The sequence below is a fragment of the Lagenorhynchus albirostris genome, chromosome 18 (genome assembly GCF_949774975.1).
Source record: "Lagenorhynchus albirostris chromosome 18, mLagAlb1.1, whole genome shotgun sequence".
Taxonomy (NCBI): Eukaryota; Metazoa; Chordata; class Mammalia; order Artiodactyla; family Delphinidae; genus Lagenorhynchus; species Lagenorhynchus albirostris.
This window is the reverse complement of record NC_083112.1, coordinates 47862309-47883343: the sequence shown is the minus strand read 5'-3', so window position 1 is coordinate 47883343 and position 21035 is coordinate 47862309. Positions and strand designations below refer to the sequence as shown.

Genomic DNA, 21035 nt, shown 5'->3' with positions numbered 1-21035 from the left:
TGGGCAGAGGCTGGGGACAGCTGGCCCCAGCCTGTCTCTGTCTCACTGTCTCGAACCTGCTATCCTGTTGCACTTTGTACCTCTTCACACAAGCACTCAACCCCTTGCCCTTGCTTTTTCCTTTTTATCAGAAGACCATGTAGAATTAACTTTATGAAGATAAGGGAAACTGAAAAGTTAGACCTCCAGAAACAAAAAAAAGCTTGGAATTGAATACTAGACCATATTTTAAAAGTTCCCTTGTCAGGATCCAACAACTTGTGCCTGGCCACCCATCATTCACCTTGACCCTCCTTCTCTCGTCCCTTAATGGCTCCCAGTAAGTTAAAAAAATAATTCTGAGCTCTTATGTTATGCAGAGCACTACAACTTCCCCTGACCCTGGTGCCCAGTTCTGAATCTCCTTTTGCTTGTCTAAAGAATCATTAATAATTTCTAACTCCAAATCTTTGCTTTCCCCTTTCTGTTAGAGGCCTCACAATGAAAGGGGAAGTAGGCAGATTTTTTTCCCACTGAGTTGAATTTCATCCCCCTTCCCTCCCAAAGAAGGCAGACATGGCTTTTATTTTTCCAGTCCTCTTTTACATGTAGAATTAAAGCCAAAACAAATTATGTTAATCTTGGCTTTTTGGTTGAGTAGATTTTGGATGAGTTGAAGTTTACTGTAACTTTAAAAAACGTTTTTCAGTTTGACAGTATCGTCGGGTAACACAGTTTTCATTTTCACAGATTACTTTTCTGAGCCTATTTGCAGACCAAAGCATGACAAATACACAAATAAGTTTCACTTCTTTTCTCTGCATAGGAAACTCTTCATGTTAAGTGGGATTCTTATACACTCAAAGGGATATACTGCATAATTTTATACATAGTGCCATATAAGTTGGATTTCTTATTCATCACACACCATATGCAGTGTTATTAATCTTTACTGTAAGTAGAATGACAAGTGAGCAATAAAAGCAGGCCTTAAAAAACTACCAACAAACATACAGGGAAAAAAAAAATCCCCTAACAGATGCTTCAGAAAGAAGTGACAGTCAGTGAAATTTGGGTTACATGTATGTTGCATAACTGATGCCCTGGTGTGTACCCTCAATATGGTCCATGGTTTTCACTTCAAATCCTAGCTTGGGCTCCATTCTTTTCTCCGTTTTCCCCTCCATCTCTCTCTTTTCCGTCCTCTCTCATACTTCCCACACCTCTTAACTCCTGTTAAAAACGTCTTCTCTGGGTGGGAACCACTTGCCCCTTTCCTCTTCCTTCCCACTCTTCAGGCAGGTGTTCCATTTGTCTGTATCCGTGGTCCCAAGCACGCCCATCATCTGTATCCATGGTCCTAAGCAGGCCCATCATCTGTATCCATGGTCCCAAGCACGCCCATCATCTGTATCCGTGGTCCCAAGCACGCCCATCATCTGTATCCGTGGTCCCAAGCATGTCCATCTTCCCTGCGGTGGGTTGAGAATAGCTTTTAAAGTGGTTGGGCCCCACTCACGCTTGATGCTTCCTGTCTCTGTGTCCTCTGCCTTCCTTGCCCATCTGTACAATCCACTGTTGCTCTTGGGGTGGTGGTTTTGGCTATTGTTATTCATGCCTGCTTTGCCAACTGCACGTTGGACTCATTCCTGGGCCTTACCGTGCCGCCGTTTATCCTGGTCCTGGGCTTGGTGCTTTATAGCCCTTGCTTCCTGGCCGCCTGCTGCCTGGAACAACTGTGTTTGGGGTGGACTGATGCTGTTGTTTTTCTTCTGTCACGGTTGCTTATCCATACCCTCCTACGTTAAATGAAAACCCCTCTTTGGATGCATCTTGACTGTTTCATGTGTTGGGCCACAGTGGGCTCTGCCTGCAAAGAAGTTAAGACCTGCGCAAAGGCTGAAGGGCCTTGTAATATTACCATGGGAAGTAGGTTAAAGAATCTTGATTGTGCCTACAGTCTGCTTTCGAACTCTGGAGATGAGCATCATATGTGCACAGTGGTGTAGAACCACACTTAACTGGGGCAGCAAGCCTTGTTGCTTTCTGTTACATCTTGTTAAGAACCAAGAAAGTAAAATTTACAAGTATCCTCAGATACTTCAATGGCAAAGTAAATGCCTTGCATTGATTTGTTATTGTGGCCCATTAGCACAAGCATCATGTATTCTTTTCTCCTAATAAATTGCTTTGCAGCCAGGGTTTTTCTTTTTAAAGTCATTTAAGTGAATGGAATGGATTTGAGAAGTAGAAGTCTAAATTTCCAACTTGCTTGATGCTAAGACTGCAAAGCATTTTGGTGAGAGAGTAAGGGGCAGGATTTGACTTACTAAAACTTGCAGTTAACTTTTCTTTGGTAGTTTCTCTTGACATGACTTTCCTGGTGATTTTTATTTTTTTTCTAATTTTTAATTTATTATTATTATTTTTAACATCTTTATTGGAGTATAATTGCTTTACAATGGTGTGTTAGTTTCTGCTGTATAACAAAGCGAATCAGCTATACGTATACATATATTCCCATATACCCTCCCTCTTGTGTCTCCCTCCCACCCTCCTATCCCACCTCTCTTGGTGGACACAAAGCACCGAGCTGATCTCCCTGTGCTATGCAGCTGCTTCCCACTAGCTATTTTACATTTGGTAGTGTATATATGTCCATGCCACTCTCTCACTTCATCCCAACTTACCCTTCCTCCCACCCCATGTCCTCAAGTCCATTCTCTTATGTCTGCATCTTTATTCCTGTCCTGCCCCTAGGTTCTTCAGAACCATTTTTTTCCCCCTTAGATTCCATATATATGTGTTAGCATACGGTATTTGTTTTTCTCTTTCTGACTTACTTCACTCTGTATGACAGACTCTAGGTCCATCCACTTCACTACAAATAACTCAATTTCATTCCTTTTTATGGCTGAATAATATTCCATTGTATATATGTGCCACATCTTCTTTATCCATTCATCTGTTGATGGACACTTAGGTTGTTGACATGTCCTGGCTATTGTAAATAGAGCTGCAGTGAACATTGTGGTACATGACTCTTTTTGAATTATGATTTTCTCAGGGTGTGTGCCCAGTAGTGGGATTGCTGGGTCGTATGGTAGTTCTATTTTTAGTTTTTTGAGGAACATCCATACTGTTCTCCATAGTGGCTGTATCAATTTACATTCCTACCAACAGTGCAAGAGGGTTCCCTTTTCTCCACACCCTCTCCAGCATTTATTGTTTGTAGATATTTATTTTATTATTTTTTTGCGGTACGCGGGCCTCTCACTGTTGTGGCCTCTCCCGTTGTGGAGCACAGGCTCTGGACGCACAGGCTCAGCGGCCATGGCTCACGGGCCCAGCCGCTCCGTGGCATGTGGGATCTTCCCTGACCGGGGCACGAACCCGTGTCCCCTACATCGGCAGGTGGACTCTCAACCACTGCACCACCAGGGAAGCCCTGTTTGTAGATATTTTGATGATGGCCGTTCTGACTGGTGTGAGGTGATAACCTCATTGTAGTTTTGATTTGCATTTCTCTAATGATTAGTGATGTTGAGCATCCTTTCATGTGTTTGTTGGCAATCCGTATAATTTCTTTGGAGAAATGTCTATTTAGGTCTTCTGCCCGTTTTTGGATTGGGTTGTTTGTTTTTTTGATATTGAGCTGCATGAGCTGCTTGTAAATTTTGGAGATTAATCCTCTGTCAGTTGCTTCATCTGCAAATATTTTCTCCCATTCTGAGGGCTTTCTTTTTGTCTTGTTTATGGTTTCCTTTGCTGTGCAAAAGCTTTTAAGTTTCATTAGGTCCCATTTGTTTATTTTTGTTTTTATTTCCATTCCTCTCAGAGGTGTGTCAAAAAGGATCTTGCTGTGATTTATGTCATAGAGTGTCCTGCCTATGTTTTCCTCTAAGAATTTGATGGTGTTTGGCCGTACATTTAGGTCTTTAATCCATTTTGAGTTTATTTTTGTGTGTGGTGTTAGGAAGTGTTCTAGTTTCATTCTTTTACCTGTAGCTGTCCAGTTTTTCCACCATCTGGTGCTTTTTAAATATTTAGTATTGTCATCAATGGTTACTTTCCTGGGGCATGAAAAGTTTTGTTCAGTGTTATCCATCCTGCTAGATGCCCTTGAGCAAGAAATTTAACTTCTCTTTCCCTGCCCATAAGATTTTAATTATTATAATTTTTCCCCACTTTTTTTTATAGGGATGTCATGATGCTTTGGAGTAGAGTTCATGCGTCAATACAAAGTACAGTATAATGGATTTTTATTATTTTCTTTAAAGTCATTCTTTGCTCACTAATTTTTAATTAGGATAGTGGTGCATTGAAGATGTTTAAGCTCGTGAGTCATTTTTCCTAATAAGATAATAGGCATATTCCTTTTGCTTTTGTTTTTTTATTTAAAATTTTTTTACTTTCTATTGCAGTATAGTTGATTTACAGTGTTGTGTTAGTTTCAGGTGAACAGCAAAGTGATTCAGTTATACGTATGCATATATCTATTCTTTTTTAGATTCTTTTCCCATATAGGTTATTAAAGTGTTGAGTAGAGTTTCCTGTGCTGTGCAGGTCCTCGTGTATTCCTTTTGTTTTTACTTTGGCAAATGAGGAACAAGCAGTTCTGTCAAGAATGGAAAGTACTGTACAGTGTCCAGAAAATGAAAACCCCTGAGTTAATGTAGTCAGTAAAATATGTAGGCACGCTACTATGTTCAGAACACCAAAAAATTCCATGAACAGTGAGGCAGCACAGCCGCGAGAATGGCCCTGGGCTCTGATCTTGAAGTTGTCTTGCATTAGCTCTGTGCTGCCGGGTAAGTCATGAGGTATTTTCTCATTTGTAAAATGAGTCATTTCAGTTTGCCAGCCCCAGAGTTCCCTTGTGTTCTGTCATCTTAAAACCAAGTATCCACTTCCCTGCCTTTCCCTGCCCTTCCCTGCTTGCTCCTCCCGCCAGTGTCAGGTCTTGGACGTGGCCCCTGCAAGGGAGCTGATGCAGACCTCCGTGAGCTGAGTCTCTGTGGCACTAAAGTTGCTGATGAAGAAACTCCAGCTCCTGACAATAAGGCCCTCAACTTGTTTTGTTTTTTTTTTTGTATTCTGTATCATGTATAAATTATTTCTGGCTAAAGCGTCTAGAAGTTTAAATGATCACTCTGAGTTAGTTGCTTTGACTTCTTTTTATGAATTGTCCTAGCTGTTTTGCGTAGCCTGGTGGTTGTAAGTCTTTGGAGTTAGGGATGAACTTTCTGTGTTTGGTTTTTAACCCCCTTGGGTCTAAGAATTTTGATGCTATGAGTTGTCTGAAATACATGTTGAAGATAGGAGCAGCTTTAAATTTAACATATCTTAATCCTATTTTATATGATGGAATACATGGAAAAGTTTACTGGGATTGGGATATCATATAAGAAATTATAAGTTAAATTACTTTTTTTTTGGAAGTTTTGAATTTTATTTTAATTATTTTATACAGCAGGTTCTTATTAGTTATCTATTTTATACACATTAGTGTATATATTGCCAATCCCAATCTCCCAATTCATCACACCCCACCCCACCCCAGAACTAATAAGCCTTGAAATGTTCCTAAAAATACTCTGTGGTCACTAGTCCCACAAAATGAGTTTGTTCTCCCGTTTGTCAGTGAATATGAGTCTCTAGTCTCATTTACCCTTCTGAAGAGTCACAGTGATATGCCAAAAGATTTTCTGCTTTTCCTCCACTTCATATTCCTTCTCGACAATGTAATAATATAATTTTAAAGCAATCTTTTTAGCACATTTTCTCATCCAGAGAGGTTCATGCAATAATTTAAGTTTTCACACATTCATTCTATACTTACTGAACATCTGCAGTGTGTGAAGTCCAGTACCCACGTAGGGAAGCTCCACTGTTTATATATATATATTTCTTCTGCGGTATGCGGGCCTCTCTCTGTTGTGGCCTCTTCCGTTGCGGAGCACAGGTTCCAGACGCGCAGGCTCAGCGGCCACGGCTCACGGGCCCAGCCTCTCCGCGGCACGTGGGATCTTCCTGGACCGGGGCACGAACCCGTGTCCCCCGCATCGGCAGGCGGACTCTCAACCACTGCGCCACCAGGGAAGCCGTGTTCTGGCTGTTTTGAAGCCAGTGCGGGCAGTGTGTTGAATGGTGAACAGCGCTAGCCTCTGACTGCTTGGCTTTTCATCCTGCTCCACGGCTTGTGTCTTTGGCCAGTCTTTACCTTCTCTCTATGCTGGTTTCCTCCTCTATGAAACAGGGAAGTTAACTCTATCTCACAGGGTTGCTGAGTGTTAAATGAATTAATACATGGAAAGGACTTAATATGGTGCCTGACACGTGATAATCCTTATTGTTTATTATTATATTACTATCATTCATTAATAGTAGTAATGGTACTGTTGAAAGTGGTAGGTGGTATTTCTTGCCATCATGATTCTTGCAGTTTCATGGGAAGTTGAGAGTTCTATTATAAGGAATATGTATTAAGTATAAATTCTGTTTGGAATACAGGTTTTTTTTTTACATATATTTCTTTTTAATTTTAAAAAATTTTATACAATGTGTTTTTTTTTTTACATCTTTATTGGAGTATAATTGCTGTACAATGGTGTGTTAGTTTCTGCTTTATAACAAAGTGAATCAGTTATACATATGTCCCCATATCTCTTCCCTCTTGCGTCTCCCTCCCTCCCACCCTCCCTATCCCACCCCTCCAGGCGGTCACAAAGCACTGAGCTGATCTCCCTGTGCTATGCGGCTGCTTCCCACTAGCTATCTATTTTACGTTTTGTAGTGTATATATGTCCATGCCACTCTCTCGCTTTGGAATACAGTTTTTCACCACAAATGAGATTTTTCTCTATAACTATTATATTTAATAGAATTAGGTTAGATAATAACCAACTTTGATACATAGTTCATCCTTAATTATTTTGGATATTTCAGTTTATAATAGCAAGTATCTGAAGATGCTCATTGTAAACATATGGACAAAAAAAATCTACATAATAGAGTTTCCTGAAACAATGGCTTTCTACTGATGAGGTGTAAGTTAATATGCATGTGCTTTTAAAATTATTGCTGGTATGACTGTGGTGGATGGAGAGCACAGGGCAGCTGGGAAGACTGCGAAGATTTTAGAGGGAGAGCAATGTGTTAATTGGCAGAGATGATGAAGAGAGGCCTAGCAGCTGAGGAGTGGAGTGTTTTGGAAATTTGAGGAAGAAATGAGCAGATTATATGCAAGGGAGAGGAGGCTAGTTGCCCTGCAGCTTTTCCTCTCAGCTGTGGCAATGGGAGAAAAGAACAGACACCAGGAAGGGTGACATTTTCTAGAAGGGTTTATGTTTGATTCTTGATTCTTTACTCACGGCTGTGAGTGGCCTACTCATGTCCAAGGGACACTGCCTTTAAAATTTAGGGAACTGAAATATAATGGAAACTTGCTTCGGGGAAAGAATTCTCCCATTTGAATTGTGTGTGCTGTGATCCAGGCCAAGATGATGGAGTGTGATGTTGGGCGGGGTAGGTAGCCTGCTTCCTTGGCTATTAATGTGATTCTCAGCTTTGATAAATGGACGCTTTGTGATTTCCTTTCCATGGAGTGTCAGAAAACTTATTTTCAGTAGAAGTAGTCTTCTCAAGGTGGGAACCAGTAGAAAACTTACAAAAAAACACAACAATTGATTCAAAACTGTAATTCTCAGAATTATCTACTGGGCAGCAGGTGGGTACCACGAGACTGTTTGTCTATGGCACTGTATCCCAGAGATCGACACACTGTATACCACATTTGTGATGCCACATAAGGGCCACTTTAAATTTGGACTGTCTTCCAGTTTCTGGGCTTAAAAGCAACCTGACATTTATAGAAAATTTTCTAGTTTAATTCTCACAGTTACTCTAAGCAGAAGTTACAGTATCTTCCTTTTATATGCATAAGGAAAATGAGGCATAGAAGGTAAAATATTTATTTTAGGCCATATACCTAGAAGATTTGGGAGCCAGACTTGAAATCCATGTCTTCTGATTCTAAATCCTCTTTTTTTTTTTGTACTTGACACCCCTTATATTTCTATCTACTTCATCCCAATTCTGTCCGTCTTTCTGTCTTTCTTTGGGGGTGGGGTTTAGTGTTGAGCAGTGTTGGTGTTTTTGATCCTCTGCTGTAGACAGTTGAGTCCATTGTACTTTACCTCCCTTATTGCTACCTGGAAGGCTCCTCTCCTGTTTCAGTCATTTCACTTCAGTCCATTGGACTTTACCTCCTTTATTGCTACCTGGAAGGCTCCTCTCCTGTTTCAGTCATTTCACTTCCTTTGTCTTTGATGCCCTCTTGCATTCCTCTTCCCCTGGTCACGCCCTGCTTCTCACAACCAGCCAAGCACACATTCCGATGTGGCGTTATGTCCCTAGATGTGCAGGAGCCCTTGCAGAGTTGTCAGTGGTGTTTGTAAGTGTTGATTTTCATACATGGTTCTACGTTATAAAACTCATTTCTCTTTTTTACAGTTCTCACCTAACACTGTATTTTTAAGTTATATCTACTTTGGTATCAGTTCTTACTCCTGCATAGTATTCTGTAACATTCACCTACTATATTTTACTTTTCCATTCCCTAGTGTATACCTCCATGCCTTCAACTCCCATTACTACAGTGTTGCCGTCAACGTTTCCAAACATGTATCTTTAAGATGAGTGATCAGATAGGGCTTAAACATACTTAATTTCACTAATTACTGCCATATTTTTATTTTTTCCATAATGGCTCTACAAGTTTAAACATGCAGCAGCTGCATGTCAAATTTTCCCTTGTTCCAAATCACTGCAAAACCTTGATATTATTCTCCTTTCTCATTCTACACCATTCTGATAGATATGAAGTAATAGGTTGTTGTTCTGATGTGTATTTCCTTGATTTCTAGTGAGTTTTAACCTCTCTCCTACTCTCTCTCCCTCATTATACTATCCTTAGCCTTTTTTTGGAAACTCGTGCTCATTAACTCTTCTTGGACTGTTGAAATATCGTTCTAACTGGCGCCTCTGCCTCTCATTCCCCAGTGCCCCTTGCTCAGCACTACCAGATTCATCCCCCTAAATGTGCCTCATGGATCTTCTACCCCAGATCCCTTAATGGCTTTACATCCTCTGCGTGTGAGGTTAGCTCTTCTTCTGTGAATTGCCCGCCCCCATCTGGCCTCACCACCACGGTGTGGCTGGTCCATGGTGTTTTCTTAGTCTCGGCTCCTACAGTCCCCCATGATCCCTGACACATGGTAGGGTCTCCTCACTGTGCATCACTCCACGTGGAACGCCCTCCCACATCTGTCCGGGATTCTCATTTTGTTTCTTAGTTTTCATTAAAATTTTGTTTGCACATAGCTTAAACAGTCAGATTGACCAACACAGCTGGGTAAGAAGCAGCAGCAAGTCTTTGCTTGTTTTCTTCACCCTGTTTTTCTGCCCTCTGAGGAACTACTCTCTTTGTTTCCCTTAGTGTTAGCCCTTACCTGCCGACTTCCCAGTGTGTAATACAGGATTGAGCCCTTTTCCTCTCCACACCCCTCTGCCTGCCCCCACCAAACCCACAGCTTTGCTGTCTCTCCAGTGTAGCTGTGTCAGCTTTGGTTCAATCCATATTAAGTGTTTATGTAATTAAACCTTTGGAGACACGACTCAAAGCTGTGCTGTGCTCAGCGTTTACTCTTCCTTTCTTATAAATTTTGTCTGATTGTTTGTTTACCGAGTTTTGAATATTCTTATCATTGCTCCAATCCCCGAGTTGTCTGATTCTCCCCTCTGTGCGTTTAGATTCCTGGGGTGTTGTGTCAGATCCTTCTTCTTGGGGCCTATGGTGCTGCCCTGCCTCGTGCACAGCTCCGGTCCTGGGGCCCCATAGCTGTCAGTTCTTTCCTCTCTCTTGAGCCCTCTATTCCCTTATCTCATGATTCCTCCTCCTTTGTTTACCTCCTTCTTTGCTGTGCATCTCCTCCTTCCTGAGAAGAGTCCTTGTAGGAGATGTAAATTTTTGACACCTAACATACCTTTACTTTTATATTTCATTGACATTGTGGTTCGGTCTGGAATTCAGGGTTGGACATGATTTTCCTTTGGGATTTTGAAGGCATTCCTCCACTCCAGCTTCTGTTTGAATGCCGTCATGATTCCCAGTACTTTTGTTGATGACCTTTCCTCCCCCCGCCCCCTTGCTTTTTCTCTCTCTCTCTCTCTGGAATCTTGTAGAAGTGTCTTCCTGTTGCAGGTGTTCTGAATTTCTCAATGATGTGCCTCTGTGTGATCGGTTTTCATCAAATCTTGCAGTTTCTATCATTTGCAGCTGGTTTTATAGTTGTGTCAACTTTTAAACCCTTGTTTTAGGGAAATTTCTTTTTTCAAATGCAGACATCCCTTGTTATCCAAATTGATTCATTTACTGAGTTCACGTAGCAAGCAACCAGAGCGGAACGTGTCAGAGGATCCAGGAATAGTGTTTCCTCCAGAGAGTACTACCTCAAAATTTATTTTCATTATCTATTCAGTTCAGGCAACCAGAGTTTGGGGAGCAGGACGGTTGTGTTTGTTTGATGCCGTCCTCATCTCCATTTTCTGTTTTCTCTTTAACTCCCATATTCCCACGTTGCACATCCTGGACTTCAATTCCAATTTTCTTCAATTCCAGTTATTGTTTTACTCCTCCTTTGTGTTCAGTTCTGCTTTCTGAAAGAGCATGTCGTCATCATCTTCCCATCCTTTTATTTCATTTTTTTACTGTCACATTTTTAATTTCTAAAAATCACTTGTTCTTATAGTAATCCTTTGTTAATGATGTCCTCTTGTTTTTTGAATGCATTTATAATCACTGTAATCTCTGGTTGGAGCACTCAGCAGCTTCCTGTAAGCTCTGTACTGGAATGTGGGCTTCTCAGCAGAGTCACCTCCCTGGGCTACTACTTGTGGAGCCCCAAATGGCAGGGAATATCTGTAGGCTTGATTCTAGGACCAATTAGGTTCTCAAAGAAAGAGCTTCCAGACTCCTGCCTACAGGTATAGGCCAGGCAGCCATTTGCAACCTGACTGGGAAGAAAACTGGACATGACACCTCAGCAGTCTGCTCCCCCCGTACTCTGTCCTCCATATGATTCCCTCACTCACACGGTGTCCCTGGACTCCCAGTAGAAGCCCCATGTTTTCCTCTATCCCGAGAGTGAACCACCGGTCTTCTAGGATTGGGGAGGGCGCTCATCTGTGTTCAATAAGGTAGGGCATCTGGAGATCTAAATAACTCTTAGAGGGATTCTCGGCCAGTTTCCCTTGATACAGCTGAATGTTACCCCCTTTTCTAGAGTCAAGTGGAGCTGACAGCCTCCCAGATCCTGGAAGGTTTTGTCGGGTAAGTGAGATTGCTTCTCAGTTTTCCTCACAATTGGCTTATCTTCATTCAGCTTTCTAGGGTCTGCTAAATCATTTACCTTTCTTCCATCTGCTTTTTGCCTTTCCAGAAATTTTTTTTTGCTGTGATTGACTCATCTCACGTTCTATGCCAAAAGAAAAATCTATTACCTCTCATTTTATTTGAGTAGAGGAGAGCGTGAAAGTCAATGTGTATGATCAGTCTGCTCTTAATCCCAGTCATATTCTTGTTGGCCATTTTTGTTTCCCTTTCTGTCAATCATGTATCCATATGTTTTAGCAGATTTTTCTGTTGAGTCTCTTGTCTTTTTCTTTGTAGAATTTCTTTAGATATTGTAGTGTTAATTCCTAATTGAATTTGTATCCTTATGTTAACAACTTGGGCCACATGATAAAGCTCTACTCTCAAAATTTTGGTTTTCTAAAATGTGAAATTAGATGCTCATATTGCTGGATTCTAAATGTGTCATTGTTGTGTGGGATTCCCAAAATGTAAGTACTGCAGTGATTTAATGCCTTAAAGTTTCTTGCTTTTAAATTACAGTCATTGAAAGAACACCTATTACGTAGTATATGATTTGTATAAGTTGCCTTAGTTGGAAATTGTAGACACCCAGATTGGCAGGGACTGATTGTCCCAAAATCTCTGTTCTTTCCTTCTTCTGTGACAATAGAATTTTTAGTTGTGTGCGTGGCTGCCCAGAAGAAGGGTGACTGACATTTTCTAGCCTCTGAATGTGGCCGAGTAAGTTCCAGCCAGTAAGAACTTACTGTAAGTGGCTGCTACGAACCCACCTGTAAAGTCACCTAGTGCATTCCCTTTACCTCACATCTTCCTCCCTTCTTCCTTTCTGTGTGTGACATGTGACGCAATGGCAGGAGGTCTAACTGTAGGATTAAACTCGTGAGAGGGGGTCTGACTCTAGGAATGGTGATGCCGTGAGCTAGAATGTGCGTGGTTCTGTAAGACTTGGGGGAGCAGAACTTCCATACCAGCCCTTGACTCTGCATTCTGAATGCTATAGATAGAAATTGCAGTCATGTCTAAGCCACTGTCCTTTTAAGTTTGCTGACTTTTGCAGCTAAACCCAATCTTAACTGATGATATACCACCTCAAACTTGCTTAATCAAAAACAGGTTTATGGTTTATTGGCTTACGGAATGGGTCCATCCAAGAGGTGAAGCTGTTTTTAAGTCCTGCCCCATGCAGCAGTTTAAATTATGTCACTAGTGCTCACTTTCTCTATTCACTTTTCAGGTTTGTCGCTCTGCTTGCTTTATTCTCAGACGGTTCAAGTGTGGTAACTGCATGGCTGCTGGTTGCCTGTGTCATAAAGACATTTATATTCTCAGAGAAAGAGCAAGCACTTCTTCTGATAACTTAACAGTTGTTCCTGTTACCTGTTCTCTAAACCAGTCAGAGGTGACCATGGGGGAGAATGCTCAGATCAGTTAGGCCAGGGTCACATGCCCATTCCTGGGCTCTAGGCGGAGGGACATCCGTACCCAAACACACGGACTAAGCAGAATTTCTCTAGGATGAAGCAGGGCTGGTCCCGAGAAGATGCTGGGAAGATAAATATTATATATGTCTAGTTGCGTTATGGATAATTAATCTTCATATTGCTGTGATTTAAAAAATATGTAAATGTCTTGCTTTTTCTGTTTTTCAGTAGTCCTTTACAAAGAATGCAATGAATGTTAAAATGAATGATTTTATTCATTAGGCAAATCGATGACAGTAAAGAAATAATAAATGAAATGAATGATGTAGTAAGGAAGTACAAAGTATTCTTTGCCTATATAGAATACAGTAGTAAGATGATCAGGTGAAAATATCTGTGGTAAAAAAAATCATAATAATGTTTTTCTAAATAGAGGTCATTTCTATTAGTGATAATTAAGCATTCCTTATTAGAGTGGTTACAGTATATCTGAGCAGACTGCCTCAACTGTAGGCAAGAAACAACCTTATATGGTTCAATTCCAATTTGTAATCTTTGCAAGTAACTCTTCTTTTTCTCCTGGGAGCCTCTTGAAAGGCCCCACGCAGTGTCACAGCTGACCCCAGTTTCTTTTTATCAGGTGAAAAAGCAAATCTCTAAGAGCCCCTCAAAATGAAACGGAATATGTTGTTTCTTTTGGAAAACAAATGGAAAAGTATAATTTTTAAAACATGTTTTAAGACTACAGGTGTTGTAGCTTGTGAACAAACTAAATACTTCTATAAACTTTTTTTATGGCTTTATTGAGGTGTGATACACACAAAAAACTGCATGTATTTAATGTATATAATTTGATGAGTTTGAACATCTGTACATTCATAATACTGTCATCATAATCAAGGGTAGTAAACATATCCATTGCCTCCCAAGAGTTTGTCTCTTCGTTATATTTTTTAATGGTTAAGAACACTTAAAATGAGATGTACCCTCTTAACATTTTTTATTTTCTTTTTCTTTTTGGCTGTGTTGGGTCTTCGTTGCTGTGCGCAGGCTTTCTTTAGATGCGGCAGCAGGGGCTACTCTTTGTTACGGTGTGCGGGCTTCTCATTGCGGTGGCTTCTCTTGTTGTGGAGCACAGGCTCTAGGCGCATGGGCTCAGTAGTTGTGGCATGTGGGCTCAGTAGTTGTGGCTCGCAGTCTCAGTAGTTGTGGCACATGGGCTTAGTTGCTCCGTGGCATGTGGCATCTTCCCGGACCAGGGATTGAACCTGGGTCCCCTGCATTGGCAGGTGGATTTTTAACCACTGCCCCACCAGGGAATTCACTTAACATATTTTTAAGTGCACAGCACGATGTTGTTAACTATAGGTACTATGTTGCACATCAGATCTCTAGAACTTGCTCATCTTGTATTACTGTAACTTGATATCCATTGAACAATAACTCCCCTTCCATAAACTTAAAAAAAAACTTAGCCTTGCGTAGAAGGTTAGTCAGGCATTTTTAAAAATAAACTTTATTTTTGAAAAACTTTAGATTTACAGAAAAAAAAAAGTGATGATAGTACAGAGAGTTCTCATACACCCACGCGCAGTTTCCCCGTTACAAACACTTTACATTTCTATGATATGTTTATTACAATGAGTGAATCAATATGGATACATTATTGTAAGTTCATACCTGATTCCCATCTTTGCAGTTTTTATCCACTGTCCTTTTCCTGTTCTAGGATCCCATCCAGCACCCCACACTACATTTTGGGGTCATGCCTCTTTGGCCTCTCGCGGCTGTGGCAGTTTGTCAGACGTTCCTTATATTTGATGACTTTGACAGTTTGCAGAGTACTGGTCAAATATTTTGTAGAGTGAGTCTCAATTGGTATTCGTCTGATGTCCTTCTCATGGTTAGTCTGGGGTTATACCTCTTTAAGAGGAGGATCACAGAGCTAAAGTGCCATTGTCATGACATCAGATCAACAGTATATGCTGTCAGAATGATTTATCACTGTCGATGCTGACCTTGGTTACCTGGCTGAGATAGGGTTGGTCAGGTTTCTACACTGTAAAGTTATCCTCTTTCTTTCTTTCCTTACCGTTACTTCTTGGAAGGAAGTCGCCCTGTGTTCCCTACACTTGAAGAGTGGGGAGTTGTGCGCTTCCTCCTTGAGGGTGAAGTGTACACAAAGATTATTTGGACTACTTCAACTCATGAGATTTGTCTGTTGTCTCTTATTTATCTGTCTGTCTATTTTTATCTATCTAAACACATATTAATATAGACTCATGGTTATTTTATACTTTTGGGTTATAATCTAATACTACTTAATTTATTTTTATTTTTATTTTTTTTTGCGGTACGTGGGCCTCTCACTGTTGTGGCCTCTCCCGTTGCGGAGCACAGGCTCCGACCGCGCCGGCTCAGCGGCCATGGCTCATGGGCCTCGCCACTCCGCGGCATGTGGGATCTTCCCAGACCGGGGCACGAACCCGTGTCCCCTGCATCGGCAGGCGGACTCTCAATCACTGCGCCGCCAGGGAAGCCCCTAATACTACTTAATTTTGTTACTCAGATTGTTCTAGTGTTGGCATTGGGGACTCTTTTAGTTGGTCCTTGTATCCCTTTGACAAACCCCCTTATTGTGTTTTTTTGTGGTTTGTTTGTTTTAGCTGTGCAGCACAGCTTGTGGGACCTTAAGTTCCCTTACCAGGAATTGAACCTGGGCCTTCTGCAGTGAAAGCGTGGAGTCCTAACCACTGGACGGCCAGGGAATTCCCTGTGTTTTTTTTTTTTTTTTTGCCTTTTCTTCCCTTTACCCTTGCCTTTCCCTCTCCCTCCTTTTCTTCCTTACTTTCTGTCGCTACAGATGCTACATACTCATTTTATATATCTCCTGCCTCAGTCCTAGAATCAGACATTTTTCCAAGGAGACCTGGTTCCTGTTATTAGCGAATGATACTAGAAACCAAGATCTGGGTACACGGTGTGCTTGTTGCTGCCGGGGCGTTTTTATTATCCCATTTTACAGATGTAAAGTTGGAGGTCCCAAATAAAAATGGTGGCAACGGAAGAGGGTAGAAGTAGTTGTGGTCACATTGTGGAATAAGAGGCCTTGTTTCTGGGTAGTTTTTCTTCCATTCCTCTGCAGTTGGGAACTAATAGGTTATTCTCTCTCACTGATGTTTTTGTGAGGTGGTTTATTTTCCTGGGCCCTCTCATGAGTCATTTATCTAAGGGCAAAGTGTAAGAGGGTTTTTATTAATGTTCTGACTGGAGGAGTTATTCATTTATTGACCACATCATTTTTTTTTCTTTTTGCAGTTTGCCAAAAAGGCATAAAATGAAATATGATCTGCTCAAGAGTATTGTTTATTGTTTCTGACAATAAGACTAGAATCCTTACAGGATTATTGGGAAACATGGAACCCTTTAGGAGTGTTTAATGGATGTAATGCTCTCTCACTCGCCTCTTTCAACGTAAACAGCAGTTGCTCTGAGGACTTGCCTAATGTATTATAACTAGATCCATAGTCCAATTTTTACATTTCAGGCTTTATTGAAAACATAAATATTATCTGGAGTAGAGAAATGCCAACCTTCCTCAAGGAACGCTTACTTAGAGAAAAATTTAAGCCCACTTCGTCTGTCTTTGTACAGCACATGCTACTTTTGTCCCTTTTCGTTAATTAATTAATCAGTGCTCTTTAGAAATGGGAGAGTGGTAGCTTTAACTGGTTGTCCTGTCCAGGGACCAAGTTGCTTCTGTAATCTGGATTTACTGTATTTTAGTAAAATATCAAGAAACACTGAAGCCATTATGGAAGTAGAGAGTGTACACACAGTCATGCACACACAGAGGTTAATTTCCATTTTTCCATGAGGCCTTCTGTGTGTCTGTTAGGAAGTTGGAGTGAGTTCTTTTGTCTCAGTTTCCTTACTGCTGTGTTCGCCCGGACAGAATGGCCCTCCATCAGGCCACAATGAATTATCCTGTCCTTGTCCTCCTTCCACAGACCCATATTTAGTCATCACTAAACATATTCTGTTCGTTCTGTTCTTTTGAAGCATGTGAATGCATTAATTTTTTTTTTTTGCAATACGCGGGCCTGTCACTGTTGTGGCCTCTCCCGTTGCGGGGCTCCGGACGCGCAAGCTCAGCGGCCATGGCTCCTGGGCCCAGCTGCTCCGCGGCATATGGGATCTTCCCGGACCGGGGAACGAACCCGTGTCCCCTGCATCGGCAGGCGGACTCTCAACCACTGCGCCACCAGGGAAGCCCAGAATGCATTAATTTTTGATGTTTGAAATGGTTTAATTTGTCAAAGGATGAGGTTCTTAATTTTATTTTCCTTCTGGCCATTAGGGGACTAATTAGAAAAGCTTGAGCAGTGCTAGACCCCCATTTCATACAATCTTTCACATTTACAGAGTTAATGAAAAAATAATATTTCACAAAGGGAATCTCAGTTTAACCTTGTGGAGAGGCTCTTCAGTCAGTTAGTCGGACGTTGCTTATCATGCATGGAATCTTACTTATACTTTTCTTCTTCTTCTTTTTTTTTTTTGTATTTGGATGATCTTGAGAAAGATCCTGATGAGTCTTTGCTGCTTTCTTGACACTCTGATTCCTGTTTTACACAGTTTCTTCCTACTTTGTTGTGTCTCCTGGAATATCTGGGTACTAGAAAGTCCCAGCCCATAGAGAGCATTGTGCTGTCTCAGTTTTAATTTGTGCCTCAGTTAATGCTTTTCTCATGCTCATTTAAGTGCTTTATGAGTTTCTGTTCTCTGAAGCATAGATCTTAACTGTTTGATTGAATGACATGTTGCAAATATTTAATGTTTCATATTTATGAGGTCCTTCTGAATTATTTTATTACTCTTTTGGACATACCTATCAGGTCTTAATTGATGTTAAGACTTGGCAATCCATTAAGGCCTCTTCAGTCAGTTCAAACTCAGGCTGTAGCTAGGATCCCTGTAGCCCTAACTCCTGCAGTGTTCAACATAGCTGAATCAAAACAGAGATCCTGTTCTGGGTTTGCTTCTTTTTTAGCAGTCTTTAGGACCCTCTGACCTTTTGATTTCATTGTTACAGTAAAAAGCATGGAATATTGCCTGGCCCTGGGAGATGCCCCCAGGTCAGATCCATTTCCAGGATTGGGTCCTTATGCTGTTAATTGCACATGAGATCTTATCTATTAAGAATCAGCCAGTAGATAATCTCATTCTAAATATTTAAGTAAATTATTAATAAATCATATACATTCCGGAAAATAGTAGTAGCAAACACTTATATACTGTAACACTTATTTAGCATATACATGCTTCATATGAAGGAGGTACTACGTCATAATCTTTATTTTGCAGATGATGAAATTATGGCGCAGGTAATTTATATACTTTGAATACATTCACACAGTAACAAGGCAAGATTGGACCAAGGCATTCTGACTCCAGAGACTGCTATAAAAGCTTGAGCTTGACTGTCCTGCCCTGAGGTCTACCTCTTTCTTGGGGATGGGGGCAGGTGGGGAGAGAGAGAAGGAGGGGATGGGGAGAGAGAGGGTGTGTGTGTGTGTGTGTGTGTGTGTGTGTGTGTGTGTGTGTGTGTGTGTGTGTGTGTGTGTGTGTGTGTGTAATTCAGAGGCCTGGGGAATTTTATTGCCATATCTTTGATGTTGGATTCCTTTTTCATGAAGTTGAGCCGTGGGTGTTGGTGATTTTGATAATGAGTTTTAGGAAATCACAGTTCCTGAGATCACTGGAACTGCTGGAGTTCCTGCCTCCCCACTCATCAACATTTTAGCCCCATTTACACAATGCTTGCATTTGAGAAGAAGCCAGCATTTTAACATGAATGGTCAAGGTCAGTTCCATTTGATAAATATTTATCAGTCATCTCCTGTGCACTGTGTTCACAGGATATGTCCTTGCACTGGGTGGGACAAGGCAAGCCTTACCCTTACATAAAATACATCCATGATAAATAGGTGAGTAACTGCATTGCAAGGCATATGAATGGTACAAGGTATTCTGGGGGTTCAGAGATGGTAAAGAATTAGGACATAATTTCTTTGAGGAAGTTGCTTTCGAGCTAAGTTGTGAGATGGGATTTTTGTCAGAGATATTTGAGGTGGAGGGAACCAGGTGATCAGTGGCGCTCAGGAGGAAGGGTGTGCGCGAGTAGTCGCGTGTGGTTGTTGGGTCCCATGTGTACAAGGTGGGAATAATTCTGTGGTTTGGGGTCATAATGTGAATTTTATTTAATGTGTACGAGGTGGGGAATAATTCTGTGGTTTGGGGTCATGATGGGAATTCCATTTAACGGCACTCTGGATGATTGTTGTGGCAGTGAGAATGGAAGAGAAGGGATCAATTTGAGAGTCATTCTCAGGACCCCTAAGACTTGACAACTAATAAAATGGAAAAGATCTGGGAGGAGGAAGGGGGGTTCAGGATGGTGTCGGGCTTTTAAGTCAAGCAGACTTGAGAGGGTGGATGGAGATCAGAAGAGCTGGTTTTTATTTTAGCCTGCTTGCTGAGGCAAGGATTATTTCGATATTCGGTATAAACATTTTTTGACCACCTCAGCTGTTGAAAACCTGAGTCATACGACCTAATATTGTTTAAAGGGAGAGGGGACAGGTCCCTAAAGGCGTTGTGGAGAAAATATCTCTTAATAACAACAGCTTTGTTATGTAGCACATTCGCTGTTTCTGCATGAGGTATTCTAAGAGTCTCTTGTTCAGTCTTAAGTGGCTTGAAAATAAGGGAGGGAAGCTGAAGGCATACTGGCGTTGGCACTGACTTTATAGTACTGGAGTCACTTCGTTCCTGAGACTGTTCTCGGCTTGATGGAAGCTCCAGAGGTCTAGAGGTCTCTGGAATCCTGTGTCCCGGTCTAGGACTGTGGCTGTTCAGTGCAGCCACTTGGAGCATCAGTGCTTTTTTCAGGAGTGGTGGGCGGTCTGCACGCACAGCCCTGTGTCTCGTGCGCAGGCTGCGGAGAGCATACCTTTCTCTCTTCCTTGTAGATGCTCTCCATGATGGCACGAACCCTGTCTGCTTTGGATGGCTGTTGCGTTTTGGCACTTGGCTCCATGCCAGATACATGATAGAATCAGAAAAATAGAAGTGAAGAAATGATGAGTTGTTCCCATAGTCTGTGGCAGATTAAGTTTTCAAACATGGTATTCTGATGGCTCTTCATTAGGGAAAGTGTGAACTAAGGAACCTATATGTCTGATTTACCATTTATGTATTCCAGTATGTGATGCCTGTAGTTGAATTATTTCAACCAGAATATCTGTTTAACACTATACTCAATTTTTGACATTCATGAGTTTTTTTCCCACCTGCAAGAGTGTCTTGGTTTTTATTGGCCCACTACTTATGAATATATTTTTGATCAGCTTATAAGGGTCCACAAAACAAAGATAAATAAATAACCCTTTCTGGATTATTATTGGGGTTGCACTGAATTGATATGACATGTTTTTGGAGAGAAATGACATCTTCAAAATAAAAAAATACTTTCAGTCTCATAAGTTGGTATCTTTAATCATTTATTTAGGTCTATTTAATGTCTTGTGATAATTTATTTTAGATAAGAAGTATTTTATTTAATGGAAACAGTAAAAATTCTGTAACATAGTAAGTCTTATTAATTTTGCCTGCATATCATTTTTTATAGTTTTATTGAGATATAATTGACAAACATCACTGTGTAAGTTTGTGTACAGCATAATGGTTTAACTTTATATATATTGTGAAATGATTATTGCTGTAAGTTTAGTTAGCATCCATCAACTCATGGATAAAATAGAAAGAAATAGCAAAAAAAAAACAAGAGAGAGAGAGAAGAAGAAAGTCTTTTTCCTTGTGATGAGAACTCTTAGGGTTTGGTCTCCTGAGTTTGTTTGTTTTTCAATAAATTTATTTTATTTATTTTTTATTTTTGCGTTGGGTCTTCGTTGCTGTGCACAGGCTTTCTCTAGTTGTGGTGAGCGGGGGCTACTCTTCGTTGCGGTGCATGGGCTTCTATTGCAGTGGCTTCTCTCGTTGTGGAGCATGGGCTCTAGGCATGCGGGTTCAGTAGTTGTGGCTCGCGGGCTCTAGAGCTCAGGCTCAGTAGTTGTGGCACACAGGCTTAGCTGCTCTGCGGCATGTGGGATCTTCCCAGACCAGGGCTTGAACCC

At 41.1% G+C, this 21035-nt stretch overlaps 1 protein-coding gene across 3 annotated transcripts in view; it reads left to right on the top strand.

The window, feature by feature from the left end:
• The window catches only part of KLF12 (KLF transcription factor 12), a 441113-nt gene that overhangs the window by 68605 nt on the left and 351473 nt on the right, over positions 1 to 21035 (top strand). Inside the window, exon 2 of one of the 3 annotated variants that reach the window (XM_060128877.1) lies at positions 11325 to 11371. The exons of the other annotated variants lie outside the window; for them this stretch is intronic. The gene's annotated coding sequence lies outside the window, so the exon portion shown is untranslated. The remainder of the gene's footprint in view (positions 1 to 11324; positions 11372 to 21035) is intronic. 3 annotated transcript variants of the gene reach the window in all.